At 41.3% G+C, this 15086-nt stretch overlaps 1 long non-coding RNA gene across 1 annotated transcript; it reads right to left on the bottom strand.

Annotated features, from left to right (window-relative positions):
* Positions 1-561: 561 nt before the first annotated feature.
* LOC140236146 (uncharacterized) lies at positions 562-3875 on the bottom strand. The gene is made up of 4 exons (XR_011901757.1): positions 3738-3875; positions 2505-2568; positions 1221-1436; positions 562-655 (listed from the first exon to the last, which is right to left on the bottom strand). It is a non-coding gene; the product is annotated as an uncharacterized lncRNA (long non-coding RNA).
* Between the last annotated feature and the right edge of the window lie 11211 nt (positions 3876-15086).

The following is a 15086-nucleotide window of genomic DNA, read 5'->3' as shown; positions in this document are numbered from 1 at the left end:
TAATGCAATGTCTTTAAATGAGATGTCATTTTCTTTACATTTAGATATATCTATTTAATCACATTTACATTCTATAAAGCAATAAATGTTAGACATTTTACTGCTGATATATGAATTGCCATTCATCGAAAATTGACGAGAAAAGAAAGAGAAGTATATGATATGCAAATAAATTTCACTTGCGGAGAGGGCAATCATTCAAATGAAATATGGTTCTCAATCATTTTTGCAGTGTATGACCACAGAGGGAAAAATACCATTGATATTTTATTTGAGTATGTAACGAGTACAGCTAATATGATCCCGCCAACTAATTCTTGCCAGTGGATGCATTAAACAAGAGGATTACAGTATTATACTGACGGGATATTTACATTGATCGAATACCTCTTCTTCCTGTTAAGGAAGTACAGGGCTTGTTCCCTACCAGGACTCCTTATTGAGACATGAGTCCTATCGATAGCACCTATGACTCCTGGATAGCGGCAGTACTCATAGAATCTCTGCTGGGTAGATTCAATCTCTTCTCTCGTAGTTGGAAACCTGATGAATTCTCTCTTCCTCCTTGCGATGGCTTCCAAAACGTCTCTGATGACTCTGCAAACAGACCACTGTGACATTGATGCCTCGTCCCCATGCATCTGCTGGAATGAATCTGAATAAAAGTATGAAACCACTTAAATAGATTTTTGCGTGGATAATCCTTTATCAAATTCAATTGTACACATTTGATTAAAATACAAAGAAATATATAATTTGATTTAAGCCTGTGAAAATGACTGATCCTACTCCCATAGAAATAAGTTCCAAATGCAACAATTTCCCATGTAAACTGGAGTATCCCCCCCACAACAACAACAAAAATGGTACAAAATGATACGAAGAAAAATGTTTTGCAGCTCTGTTAAATCACTGGTATGAGGAAAACAATTAAAAGTCTAAATAAAAGAAAAGCTGAGCAATACTAACATTAAGAGAGAGTATGCAGATCTAGTGCTCACCAGGGTACACATAATCTCCTGTATTACCAACCTTTAGGGAACCTCCAGCTCCCTCCCATTATGGATGGTCCCACAGAGATTGGTTATAAATCCCCTCACTACTCAAAACAACAATATGAACATTCATAAGAACAAGAACAAGAACAACCGCAACAACAAAAGGACAAACATATAAAATGCAATTTGTAAAATTTAATGAGCAAAAATGTATTAACTTACCAACGGCATAAAAGTAGAGAGTGGTCAACACCTGCACATGAACAGGTAGTGCATCATTCCAATCTGTGTCCCTCCTCAGATCACCTCCAAGCATATTGATGAGGTGGAGGGCAGAGTATCTTTCGAAAATATGTAGCTCACTTGAAAAGCTTCATCCTCATACAGTTCAAATGGATTCCGCCTGTCAGCCAATCCTCTTCGAGGCCTTTCAGCTCTCTAGGAATGTACGGAGGAATAATTTGGACAATAATATACTTGTAGTTAGAAAATATGTGGTAAAACAAAATGATTCTCCTTGTTGGTCATAAAACATATTCAGTAATGAGGTTTATGAAATAAATATCTACTATTCTGTTAACATTTCCTTGGTGCTGTTCACCTCAGCTCTACCCAAGAATGATAGCAGGGTCGGTACAAACAACTCCTTGGGAGTGAGCATTTCTTCTACTATCCTCATGATCAGTCAATACTTGGTGTTATTTCATCTTAATTGAAAAAAAAAGAACAACTTTAAGGTGAACAAGAGTATTGGGGAGAACATTACTGTTATATGCTTAAAACAGTAATGTGCCGCTTAATTGTCCATCTAATTCACTTTCATAGGACGACAAAATAAAAATGAAATACACAAAGACAATAAATTGTCGTCACTAATGTCAGTTTTGTCAACTGGTGATTATCATGAATTTCTTGAGCCAAATGATCAGTTGTAAAGTACTTGCATAGTCCAGTCAGTAGAATACACAGAATTAAATAGGTGATCTTTAAAATGTCATTATTGTTAATGCCCACTACTCTAATTTGCCATACATTTAACTTGAATATAAGAAGCACCACTGCATGCTGATGTACAGGTGTACATGTGTAATTTGGAAGAATGATAATTTAGATTATAAATGTATGTGAACTTTAGCAGTGGCCCAGTTGCCACTGGCAAAACAAAAGTTTTCTCGAGCACCAAAAACTGAGCCCTTTGTAGCCCGGTTGGCCACTCATAACAGTCATAGCAATGTTTGCTGATTAAATTTATTCATGAAAGTCAGAAATTTGTGCTTACATTCTGTATTGCAATTGTATCTGAAATTGAATTTGCCCACCAATCATCTTGGTTAAGTGGCCCAGCTGGCCACCTGAAAAATAAGTTCAGCCATGTATGTCTTACTCATTTTAAGTGAATAATCACTTTGAAGAAGCCATGTTGTTCTATTTCCATGCTTTATCGTACAAAGGAAAACATTGAATGTTATATCAAGGCAAGCACCAAAAAATGAAACAAAATAATACCTTTCAGTCTTTGGAGTATAGCTGGAGATGTCTCAAATGGTTGCGCAGCCATTATTGGTGTTTCCTACATTTGGTACAAAAAGGACAAAGATCTTAACTGCATTGAAGAGATTGATTCAGACTATCAAGTTTTATGACATTTTCAACAACAAAGACCTGCGAACAACAAATGAATAATGAATTTAGAGATTCAGCCATGTTGATACATTTTTCTTTTGCAAGTAAATTATTTGGGAATTTTAAACTTCAAGATGTTTTAATGAAATCATTAGAAGTAAAAGAGAAGTTGTGACATCTTGACAATATTTGAATTAGTATACATAAAAAGAGCTTGTGGGTCTAGCGCCCATACTAGCACAGCATGTAGTATTGCCAGATTTGGGGCATTTTTGTAAATTAAACAAAAGATGCTACCCTGGAGCACCCTGGGGAGCTACACTCACCACATGTACATTTTTAACTCCCCACCCCTTACAGATTTCCCTCCAAGTTTGGTTAAAATCTGCTTGTCAGTTGTTAAGATGGGAATGGTGAGCGATCGCTAGAGCTCACTTGAGCTATTTGGCTCAGGTGAGCTGAAAACACTAATCAGAAAAATGCAGATGGTCAGTGCCAAATTTGGTAAAAATCTTTCCAATTGTTTTCAAGAAGATGGCAATGTAGAAAGGATGTTGTTGCCGCCCCAGGGCCCCTCTTAAGAGTATTCCATTTGTACAATACTCCCTCTCCACATAGATGCTTACCAATTTTGCCATTTACACAGACCTAGTGATGACATTTTTTTTTTAAACAGTAATAATCTGCTTATTTACTCATCTGATTTCTTCAAATATTTTAAAATTCCATATCTTCTCTTTCTTCTTTTTTTTTTTCATTCTCTAATACACACTTTTATCATGGTGGATTCTAGTTTAAGGCTCACGATCACCCATGCAAGAATGAATCTGTTTCCGAATTTCATTTATGAGCTACCACAGTGGAACCTTACAATGCAATGATGAACACTAGTGCTGACCAGACGCTGTTTATACGCTATGCGAACCCACGCACGTACAGCGACTGGGCTGTGTATAGTTAGATGAACACATAACTTTCTCACAGGGTACTGTTGTAAGTTCAAGCTTGTAATTATGATTAATAAAATCTCAACAAGTCATGTTTTTAAACTAAAGTAAGTATTCCACATTTTTAATTCCTCCCCAACTTGTGTATTTACGAAAGGATTCTACTTACGGTTTTGTTCTTTACAGCAAAACCAGGTTTCCTGTTGATGGCAGTCAAAGGATGTGTCTACTGCAACAGATAAATCACATAAAAAGGGAATGTCATCCATCTAAATTTTGATAAGTAACTCAATCATTTTCAAAGCAGGATCATGTCAATAATTATATCGAAGAATAAATCGTCGGCTGGCCAATATAATTGGTAAACACACATCACCACATTACATACCTTCACACATCAGTCACTTGTTTTCCGCATACAATTTGACAATTCTCGAGTGAAGCTGTTTTGATTGAACAATTGGTTAACCACTTGTTAATATCGTGTTGTACATCATTTCCGCATACGATGTGCTTCGCAAATTTCACAATACACGTCTACGTTCCTTCGAAGCTCCGTTGTTGGCAGACAAACAGAGCTTCGATATCGGAGTTACCCTGTGTAGTGTTAGCAAAGTATATTGTATATCAAATAATAATAAAGAAATATTGCTACTTGTCTTGTATGCTAGCTTTTACTACGTAACAAGACATCAGCGACTTGCGACAGATAAAAACGATGGACTTTTACGGTGGCTTACGAAAACACCAATCAAACATTAATATGACCCAATACTAAAAATAATAGACTAGTCAGCGCAGTTGGACTAGCGCGACAAACGCACCTTGTAGGACCTAGACTAACTGCGACCAGCAGACCCATAGGCCTACGCATAGCGTAACGCTATGCGTATGGGGCTGCTGGTCACAGTTTAATAGACCTAACGACACGTGTTAGACCTAGGCCTACTCTTATACTACAGATGTTGGTACTCACCAGCAAAAGGTTGCAAATTGAGCACTGTAAAAACAGTAGATTCTATACGGTTCTCTCTTATTGAGGAGACACTGTTCGCGAACGATTGCTCATGTTGCTGCCTTCTTGGAGGACCGTATCCTATCTTTACAGCAGTTTGCAAACTTTTGCTGGGGAGTACCAACGTCTTAATAGCAAGACTTGTTTGTCACACTTTTCCCATTGAATATTTTGGTAATGTTTAATATTACTAACAAAGAACTAGACTCTAGAGTTCTAGTTTCTAATATTTATAAGGTCATTTCAACGTTAGATTATAATGTTCGATTGTGTAGTTTGTAAGCCATTTTAAGAGTTCATCGTTTTTATACGCCCGGACTCGCTGCGGAAAGATTCTTTTGGGACAGCCACCCCAATTACATTAGTAGTAGGCCTAACATAAGTTAGGTCCTACTAACGTACTAACAGTAGGTAGGTAGGTAGTAGGTAGTAGTAGTAATTCTAGGCCTAGGCCTAGATCTACTAGATCCTAGTAGGCCTACTAACCACCGTTAGATTTCTACTAGCCCGACAAGATGCTGTTTAATAGTACGCTGTTACAGTGTTACAGTGACTGCGCTGTGTATAGCAGTTTAGTCTACTACGTTACGTACTAGTAGACTACTAGTACATAGTAGTAGGCCTACAGTAGACAGTGAGTCAGTGCAGCTAGATCTAGATCCTATAGGCGTCCTACTAGTACAAGTTACAACTCTACCTAGCCTAACCGTGGCCTTGCTTGCGATACACACGGATGCACACACGCACTCACTTTTATGGGTGGCTGTCCCAAAAGGAACTCTTGCCAAACTGAACAAAGGTCTAACATAACCCCGGGTGCTCCTTGGAATTGTACACAGTTATCAAAGGCCTAGACCACGTCTAGTCCTATACAGTACTGTACAACGCTTCGCGTTGCGTGGGGCTGGTCGCAGTTCTAGACTAGGTCCTAAGTTTTTGGATAAGTAGGCCTACTCTTCCGTGAGAACTCACACTTCACTGGTTACCTAGGCCTGGCTAGGTCTCTCGTTTGAGACTGATCCTAGATCCTCTACGGCTACGCTCCAGATCTATACTAGGCCCTAATTACTATTTTATTTGGAATGGTGTATAGGAAGATCAAACTTTTTCTTCAATTCTAGCCAGTTTTGTGTGCCTGCGTGACCATGAGCAGGTAAAGAATAGAGAGAACTGGCAGAGCTCAAGGAGTCAAGCAAGGTCACAAGGAGAAGGATGTGTGGTATGGTAGCTCGCCGCTATCTATGTGCGAGAGGGAGACACAAAAATATACGTGTAGGACTACACAAAACCTGCTGACGATAACGCATCTCTATATCAAATCCCGTGTTCTGCTAGGTAGCATTGCATGCATTTTATACCATCAATCTAAAATTTTCTTCACAAATAAAAACAATGGATGATAGCGTAAAACACTTCTCATCACTATAAATGGATAAATTACTCACGATTTTCTGAAAGTTGGAGCGAACGCTAGTAATTCTCTAACCATCAATAACTCTTTATTCTCTTGCCGAGTGATTCAAGAATTGCCGCGCCGACCACCTCGTCTGCAAAAGTATGTCCCGAAATGCTGCTCTGTGATTGGTTAAAACCACGGTTTCAGTTGAGTCCACTGTTTCAGACCACCCCAAACAGTTGACTCAAAATCGTGACGTAGAAGACTGCGGAGAAACCATGGTTTCTGCCGAAACCACCTTTGTGAATCGCAAGTTGAAACCATGGTTTCAAATCTGCGGTTTGAAACCGTGGTTTCGAGCGAAACCACCTTTGTGAATTCGGGCCTGGAAGTTTCGATGAGGAAGATTTATTGAACTCGCGTCGAGTCCTGGAAAGAGAACGTTTATAAACACTGTCCTATTTGTGGATTATTAATCGATCAGAGAAAACAACAACGACGACAACAACAACAACAACACTATTTCATCATGGGTCGTCAGTTTTGTTTGATAAACGACAATCTGGGTCAATGACAACCAAATATCAATTGCAGGCCTCCGGCTTAAAGAATTACATTAAGTATTTAAGAAGAAAATACATCCCCTTGCATCTCGCATGTTGATTGATGATGTGGTCAGGGTTTAAGCTTAATTACTCACAAATACATGCTGAGGGCATGCACACTAGAGTTACTAGTAGTCTTTTCATATAGAAGAAAATAAACAAAATAAAACTTGTGACTGGCTCGGTAAATTATTTAGGCCTATGGAATGTTTGTGAAAATTGAATTGAATTGAATTGAATTCAATTCAATTCAATTCATTATCAATTCAGTTGAAGCCAACTGAAATTATACTGCAAAACATTAGGGCTTCGCCTATGATGCTGCTTTAACAGCACGTGTTATGTTTGTGAGTTCACTTGAGCCGAAATAAAGACAGTTCAAAGTCATGATTTGAAGCCAATCACAAGAGTATGTCTGTACTCCTTTATTAGTTCAGTTGCAGTCCCGTCGTGTCTACAACACATATGGATACATGTATGTCAGTATACTGTACTATCATATAGTCTGTGTCTTCAGACCTTGTATGATTAGTCTACAACTCAGTCTCCTATATAACATTCCTCCCCCTTTAGATAATTATACCCGGGGATTTGTTTTTTTTTTTTCAAACTGAAAATTCAAATACTCGTTACATTTCACTCAGTGCTTTGGTGAAAACAAGTATACAAAATATTTCTTCTAAATCAATAACTTCTCCTTGCTTATAACCAATGGTTTTACTTAAACCACACTTTCTGATTATCAATCAATTTTCTTAAACACTGTACTTCAGTGTACTCATAACATAAATATCTTTACAATGTTTGTTTTTGTTTTTTTTTCATTGAGCTTGAGTTAACATACTCCTCATAAATGTACGTGTATCCTGATGTCCAATCACAAAATCATTATACAAATGATATATTTTTTTTTCATCATACCATTAGTACCTGAAATCACTGACATAAAACATAACTTTTACCTTTTCCTGGCAAAACTGAGACTGATTTCTCACCAGTGCAAATAATTGAATACAACAATAACTTTGTATCTTCTTTAACCTCATAACCATTAATCCTTCACTTCCTTTCAACTTATACCCAATGTAACACATCAAAACATTACACAACTCTTTGTACAACTCTTTTCACAATAACACTTAGTGTTTCTACTTGTACATAACATATTCATCAAATCGTTTGGGTGTTTTTGTGTTTCTGTTGGAAGTGCGTCTCTCTGTTTGGGGTGTGTGTGTCATGCCTGGCATGTCTGTATCTGTGGGTGAGGGGATTTCCTCTACATTCCTGTCTGAGGGTGCTGCACTTGATGGAGCTTCACCTGCTGGAGCTTCGTCGAGCAGCTCTCCAGTCATGCCTGGCGCTTCTATCGGCAACCCGACTGGCGGTTCCTCAGGTGGTTGAAATGCCTCTGCAGGCTGTGGGATCGCACGTTCCTCTGTGGTGTATTTCCTGATCTGGTCGATGTGGCGTCGGACCACTCTCCCATCATCAAGCTCAACGTTACACATGACAGGATTGATGATTTCCGCGACCTTTCCATACAGCCATGTGGGGCCTGCATAGAAATTCTTTACCATCACGTGGTCACCAATACGGAAGATTCTCTCCTTCCTCCCTCGATCCCGTGTCTGCTTCATCAACGCTTGCTTCCGCCTCACCGACTTGTTGAGATCTGGCCGCATATTGTCAAGTCTCGTGCGGACTTTCCTCTTGAACATCAGTTCACTGGGCGACTTCCCCGTGGTTTCCTGAGGTGTAACACGATATCTCAGCAAGAACTTTTGCAGCTTCTTCTCCAGGTCAGGATCTGTTCCTTTCCTCATTCCTGCTTTGACAGTCTGCACAGCTCTTTCAGCTAATCCATTGCTGGATGGGTGTTTCGGGGGTGTTTGGATGTGGCAAATACCATTGCTTGTCATGAATGTGGCAAAGTCTTCCGACACAAATTGTGTACCATTGTCGGTAACCAACGTCTCCGGAATGCCATGTGTGGCAAAAACTCTTCTCAAGGCCGTCACTGTGGCTGTAGTTGTTGCTCTTTTAACCCGAACAGCTTCGATCCACTTGCTGTGGGCATCGACTATGATCAGGACATTCTCATCTCCGATGGTGGCATAATCACAGTGAATACGACTCCATGGCTTGTCTGGAAATTCCCATGGGTGGATAGGCGATGCAGCAGGGCTGTGTTGACTCTGCTGGCAACTTGGACAACTCTTCACTTGCTGTTCCAGTTGGCTGTCTATTCCTGGCCACCATACATAGGACCTAGCAAGAGCTTTCATCTTTACGATGCCTGGATGGGTGCTATGTAGCTCTTTGAGAATCCTTTCTCTCATGTCAGGATTGTTGGGTATGACCACTCGTGGTCCCCACAGGATGACGTCGTCTTCTACCGTCAACTCATCCTTCTTGTAGGAGTATGCCTTGATTTCTTCAGGTAGATTCCTTGTGTTTGGCCACCCTTCCTGGATATATCTCTTCACCTGCGTAAGAACTTTGTCTTTCCTGGTGGCGCTCTTCACTTCCTGAGCATTAACTGGGCTTGTTTCGATGTCAGTTAACAGGTTGATGCGTGCCCTTCGAGTTTCATCCAGCTCCGCCAAATCTGGATGATCCCATGAACTTCCATCTTCTGGGATAGGCAGGCGTGACAACGCATCAGCGTTTTGGTGATGTTTCCCCTCACGATGCACAATGTCGTAGCTGTATGCCGACAGGATCATATGCCATCTTGCCACTCGTGCGGACGCCATCGGACTTGCAGGCTTGTGCTCCCCAAAAAGTCCTATCAAGGGCTTATGGTCTGTGACAATTGTGAAGTGTCGGCCATGCAGCTGTTTGTGGAATCTCTTCAACCCGAAAATGATAGACAGGCCTTCTTTCTCATATTGAGCGTAGTTCATCTCACTTGGCTTCAATGTACGAGATGCGAAGGCAACTGGGCGTTCCTCACCATCTGCATCCACTTGGCTTATTACCGCACCGAGCCCATACGGGCTAGCGTCCGTCTGTAGCAACAGCGGCTTTGACGTGTCGTAGTGTGTTAAGACACAGTTTCTCTCCAATAGATGCTTGGATCTTTGGAAGGCAGCTTCTTCCTTTTTCCCCCACTTGAACTTCGGGTCGGGCTTGCTGCTTCGTTTTCCATTGGCGTTTGACCTGTAGTCAGCCTTCAGCAGCTCAGTCAACGGCGCGATCTCCTGGGACAGATTGGGGATAAACTTTCTGTAATATCCGAGCAATCCCAGATAGGCCTGAAGTTGACTCTGGTTCACTGGCTGTTCTGCTTGGCGTATGGCATCTACCTTGTCTTGTAGGGGTCGAAGGCCGTTCTTGTCCAGGTAATGACCTAGATACTCTACTGAATCTTTCATCAGTGCACACTTTTCCTTCTTCAAGCGCAATCCATTGCTCTGTAGCCTGGACAGAACTGCTTCCAGATGTTTCAGGTGGTCTTCATCAGTCTTTCCGCTGATGATTATGTCATCCAAGTAGGGCTTGCACATTGGGATATCTGCCAAGAGGCTTTCCATTGTCCTCTGGAACAAGGCTGGAGCACTTGCTATCCCGAAAGGCAGTCTTGTGTACTCAAATAGACCTCTATGAGTGTTGATTGTCGTATACTTGCGAGCCTCAGGGTCTAACTCTATCTGATGATAGGCGTGGCTTAGATCTAGCTTAGAGAACTTTTCTCCACCTTCAAGTTCCTGTAGAAGATCTTCCAGTGTTGGCAGGGGATACTGTTCTACCTTCAACATCTTGTTTGCTGTCAACTTGAAATTACCGCAAATTCTCATACTCCCATCTGGCTTGGGTACTGCGATGATTGGGCAGGCGACATCTGCAGTCTTCACAGGCGTGATGATGCCTTCCTCCAACAATTCATCGATTGCGGCATCTATCTGCTTCTTGGCAGCATAGGAAACAGGGGCTGCTTTGTAGAAACTTCCTTTCTCTCCACCTTCCTGTGGGTGAACTTTCGCTTGGTATCCTTGCAGCTTTCCAAGCTTTGTACAGTCAAATGTCTCTTTGTGTTTGTCAAGGATGTCCTGTAGGCTGCTCTGTACATTGTGGACAGTTCCATCACGGACTGGGACTTGGCTGTGCAGTTCAATACACGACTGCAACACTTCAGGGGCTTCCTGTATCCAATCTCTACCTAACAGGTTAACACCCTTCTCTACTACAAGGAGTGAGAGTTTCTTCGATGTTTGGCTGTTGTCAAACTCGACATCCACTTTGACTTCTCCAATGATTGGCACACTGCTGCCAGTGTATGTCTTCAGAGACAGATGAGATCGAGTCAGTTCTCCTGGACTTCCCACTTTGCGATACACTCCGCTGGATATCATCGTCCATGGGCTACCAGTGTCTACTTCCATTTTTGTCTGATATCCGTTGAGCTTTACCTTGGCCTGGTAAGGCTCGCGATATCCTATCCTGTTTACTGTAGCATCTTGGATATGACTCATCTCGTTCTCTGATTGTTCCAGTTCCTCGGGAGAATCACTGTTACTATCATCATTGTTCATGTGATGAGCTGCTTTTGTTTGCTTGTACTTCCGTACTTTGTCGCATTGACTCTTGGTGTGCCCAGTCTTGGCACACTTGAAGCATGTTTCGTCCTTGAAACGGCATGTCCATGGGGTATGGTAACCACCGCATCTCCAACATCTAGTTGTAGTGGAGCTGCCACTTGGGTTGCTTGGCTTTTTAAGTGTCTTTTTCACTTGCTTGGGCTGACGTGACTTCTTGTCTTGGATCTTTCCAACCGTGGACTCAGGCGTTTTACTTAGCACTTTCAATCTCTCCACATCTTGGTTAGCAACTTCCATTGCTGTAGCTGTTTGAAGTGCTTTCTTCAACGTTAGCGATGGTTCGCTCAGCAACTTGCGCTGGATACCAACATCTCGGCATCCCACCACTAGCCGATCTCGGATCATGTTATCGAGTTCTTTGAAGTTGCAGCCTTCGCTTTGCTGTCTCAAGTTTGCAACAAACTGTGGAATTGTTTCGCCTGGCTTCTGGACAGTTGTATAGAACTTGTACCTCTGCACTATCTCGGTTGGTTTAGGTGAAAAGTGCGATTGCAGTGTCTCTTTGCACACTTCATATGTCTGCTCCGTTGGCTTGTTCGGTTGTAGCAGTGCTCTAAGTGTGTGATAATTCTTACAACCAACATTCGTCAAGAAAATTGCCCTTTTCTTTTCACTATCAGACACAGTATTGGCAGAAAACCAAGCCTCCAAGAGCTCAATCCACTCATCATAGGTATATCCCTCTTCTAACTGGGGCACGTTACCGATCATAGTCTGCGGGGTTGCCATCGTTAATTCACAGTGCGTACATGATCAAGACTATTCTCCTTGTGCTACTTTGTTTGCTTTGCCCACATAAAACGAATGTGTATTTGGTACCGTATCTATACACATATACAATCAGTAATTTCACTGAACCTCTGCCAATTGTACAAAATTTAGTTCACAGTGCTTACAAACTGCAACTATAGACCGACTATAGGGCCTACCAATCAGCTCATAGACTTGTAGTGTACACGTACCACGTATCAACTTACAACCTGTAACCGTTGGGCCTATGCACTATCATTGGTATAGTACATTATGACTGAAAATACACACAGTATTTGTCTGGTCCAATTACAAGGCTAGGCTTGGACCAATTTGAGCTGGTAGGCTATTTGGTGTAGACCATACACGGGCTTGTACTTAAACTAGAACACCTTCAGTACTAATTAGGTTGAGCTTTGGTCTAGTGTACCATAATCAATTTGGTCCTTCTTTAATAGGGCTTGGACTAACTCTTGTCCACTTCACTCGGGCTATAGGACTTGCATGGTCCTATATGACTAGGGCTAGAACTTTGCAGTCCTTTATTATGTGGGCTTACTCTTACCACTGGACTAGGACTAAATAGTCCTTTACGGGCTTACCACTTAGTCTTGAAAATGATGGACCAATTACTTCTAAGGTCCTACTTTGGCTTATCAAGCCTAAACTCAAGACTTAGCAACTAAACTTTAAATTGCTGAACCAAAATCTTCGTATATTGTCCAACAAACTTACCACCTTGTGGCACTAGGCTGGTGTTGCATACATTATGGCTGTACCTGTAACAAAAGTTTACAACTTTGCATCCATGCAACAATAAACATCAAGCCATACAACTTGTTACAAAACTATGTTCAACTGAGTCCATTGCTTTAGTTCATCAGTTAGAACTGCATGCTCTAACATTAGAGTCTATGTATGTTGCATGACTTGGCTGGGCTGGCTGGACCCGTTGTACGGTACTAGGCTCGGCTGGTCCTAGGCTGGGCTGGGCTTAACAGCTGGGTCCTCGTTGCACTACGCTCGGCTGGTCCTAGGCTGGGCTGGGCTTCGGCTGGGCTGGACCTTGCTGGGTCTCCGTTGCACTAGGCTCGGCTGGTCCTAGGCTGGGCTGGGCTATCGGCAGGGCTGGACCTTGCTGGGTCTTCACTGCACTAGGTTCGGCTGGTCCTAGGCTGGGCTGGGCTGGCTTCGGCTGGGCTGGCTTCAATCGGGCTGGCTTCGGCTGGGCTGGCTTCAATCGGGCTGGCTTCGGCTGGGCTGGCCTAAGTTATAGCTGGGTCTTAGTAGCCTTCCCAACTATAATGCTGGGCCTGGAACTGCTTTGGACCTCTGTGGACTTGGGCTTGGGCTGGCCCTCAGATTTCATCTAACAAACTACCGTTGGAGTTAGACTTGCATCTGCAAAGCGTCTCTGAACTACACAAGTTCTATGAAACAGAGTCTAGCACTTCCAACATTCCTAGTTAGATCATGTAGCTTACTGGATTCTGTTAGATCTAGCTTAATTAGGGTCTAGCCTTCTTGTATCAACATAGAAACCTACTGCAAAGCGTCCATAGGTTACTGAGAATCCTAAACCGCTGTGGTGTCTATGTATATGATTATGAATGGATACTGTGTAGCCTTAATGTATCAAATGCTGCAAAGCGTTCATGACACAATCTCGTATAGCTGGGACTGTTCATAGGCCACCACTGACTGGATCACAAATTTCCCGTAGCACGATCCAATCTAAATCCATTCAAATCCACCTTTTCTCTTGGTCATCCACAAAATTGAGTTGTTCCAGGCAATTCTCTGAAGAAATCCGATCCTCGTCGCCAAATTTGTTATGTTTGTGAGTTCACTTGAGCCGAAATCCCATCAGAAATCCCATCCTCGTCGCCAAATTTGTTATGTTTGTGAGTTCACTTGAGCCGAAATAAAGACAGTTCAAAGTCATGATTTGAAGCCAATCACAAGAGTATGTCTGTACTCCTTTATTAGTTCAGTTGCAGTCCCGTCGTGTCTACAACACATATGGATACATGTATGTCAGTATACTGTACTATCATATAGTCTGTGTCTTCAGACCTTGTATGATTAGTCTACAACTCAGTCTCCTATATAACAGCACGCAAAATGTCTTTGATGTATGGGTGGTTATATAGCCTATGCGGCCTAAATGAAAGTATGAAATGCTCATTCTTCTTTTCCTTTTGCTTGTCAAACGAATTCTTCGTTATTTTCCTTCGCTCCTCTTCCTCATCATTCTTCATCTTTTTTTTTCTACCCGTTTAAAGCTTGCAATGCCCGCCGTGCTTGTATAATTTAATCATATACAAATCATACACCACAGCTTCAACCTCATCTTTTGTCATCATACGTCATTAAGAAATGATAATTAGGCATAGACCTATATAATCACTATATGTTTTCTGCAGATAAGGGTATAAAATGTGATGAAGTCAGAAGAATGTAAGATGGGCCTATACGTTATGACAATAAAGTAGGGTTACACAATATAGGCCTATACTCTCTAAAATAAAATCGAGTGAAAATATATTCACTCTTAAAGTAGTGAATACAAAAAGGGGTGAATTTAGAGTGAAATTGGAGTGAATTTTGAGTGAAAATGTTCATTTTCACTCGTTTTAGAGTGACCTCAGGGATCACTCCCAAATCTTTGAGCCCCCCCCCACTTTTTTTTTTTTACCATACAAAGGAATACATAAGGTGTCACCACTTTCATTTCATTTCATTTCACAACATGCACATGCATGTTTTTTTATTTTTCATTTCCAATCAAACACAGGTAATACACTTTGACATGATTACATATATTGGAACATATACATAAATTGGTTCTTAAAAGAACTTCATGGAAATGAAAATTGAGGGGCTGCTAAAAAGCGAACTTGTAGATTGCAGTCCCCTCACTTACGTTACATTACTACAATACATTAATTATATACTTTATGACACAATACAACGATACATGTACCGTACAAGCTAATCATTGAAAGTATACAGTTTTCATTCAATCGAATCGGATGGTTACATGAAGTACAGTGTATAAGCTTTCACATGTATAATACACATACATATACACATACACATACACACACATATACACATACACAAGCACACACACGTACCCACGTACACA

The sequence above is a fragment of the Diadema setosum genome, chromosome 12, assembly GCF_964275005.1.
Source record: "Diadema setosum chromosome 12, eeDiaSeto1, whole genome shotgun sequence".
NCBI classification, from domain to species: domain Eukaryota; kingdom Metazoa; phylum Echinodermata; class Echinoidea; order Diadematoida; family Diadematidae; genus Diadema; species Diadema setosum.
This window is presented reverse-complemented; position numbering and strand designations above follow the sequence as displayed.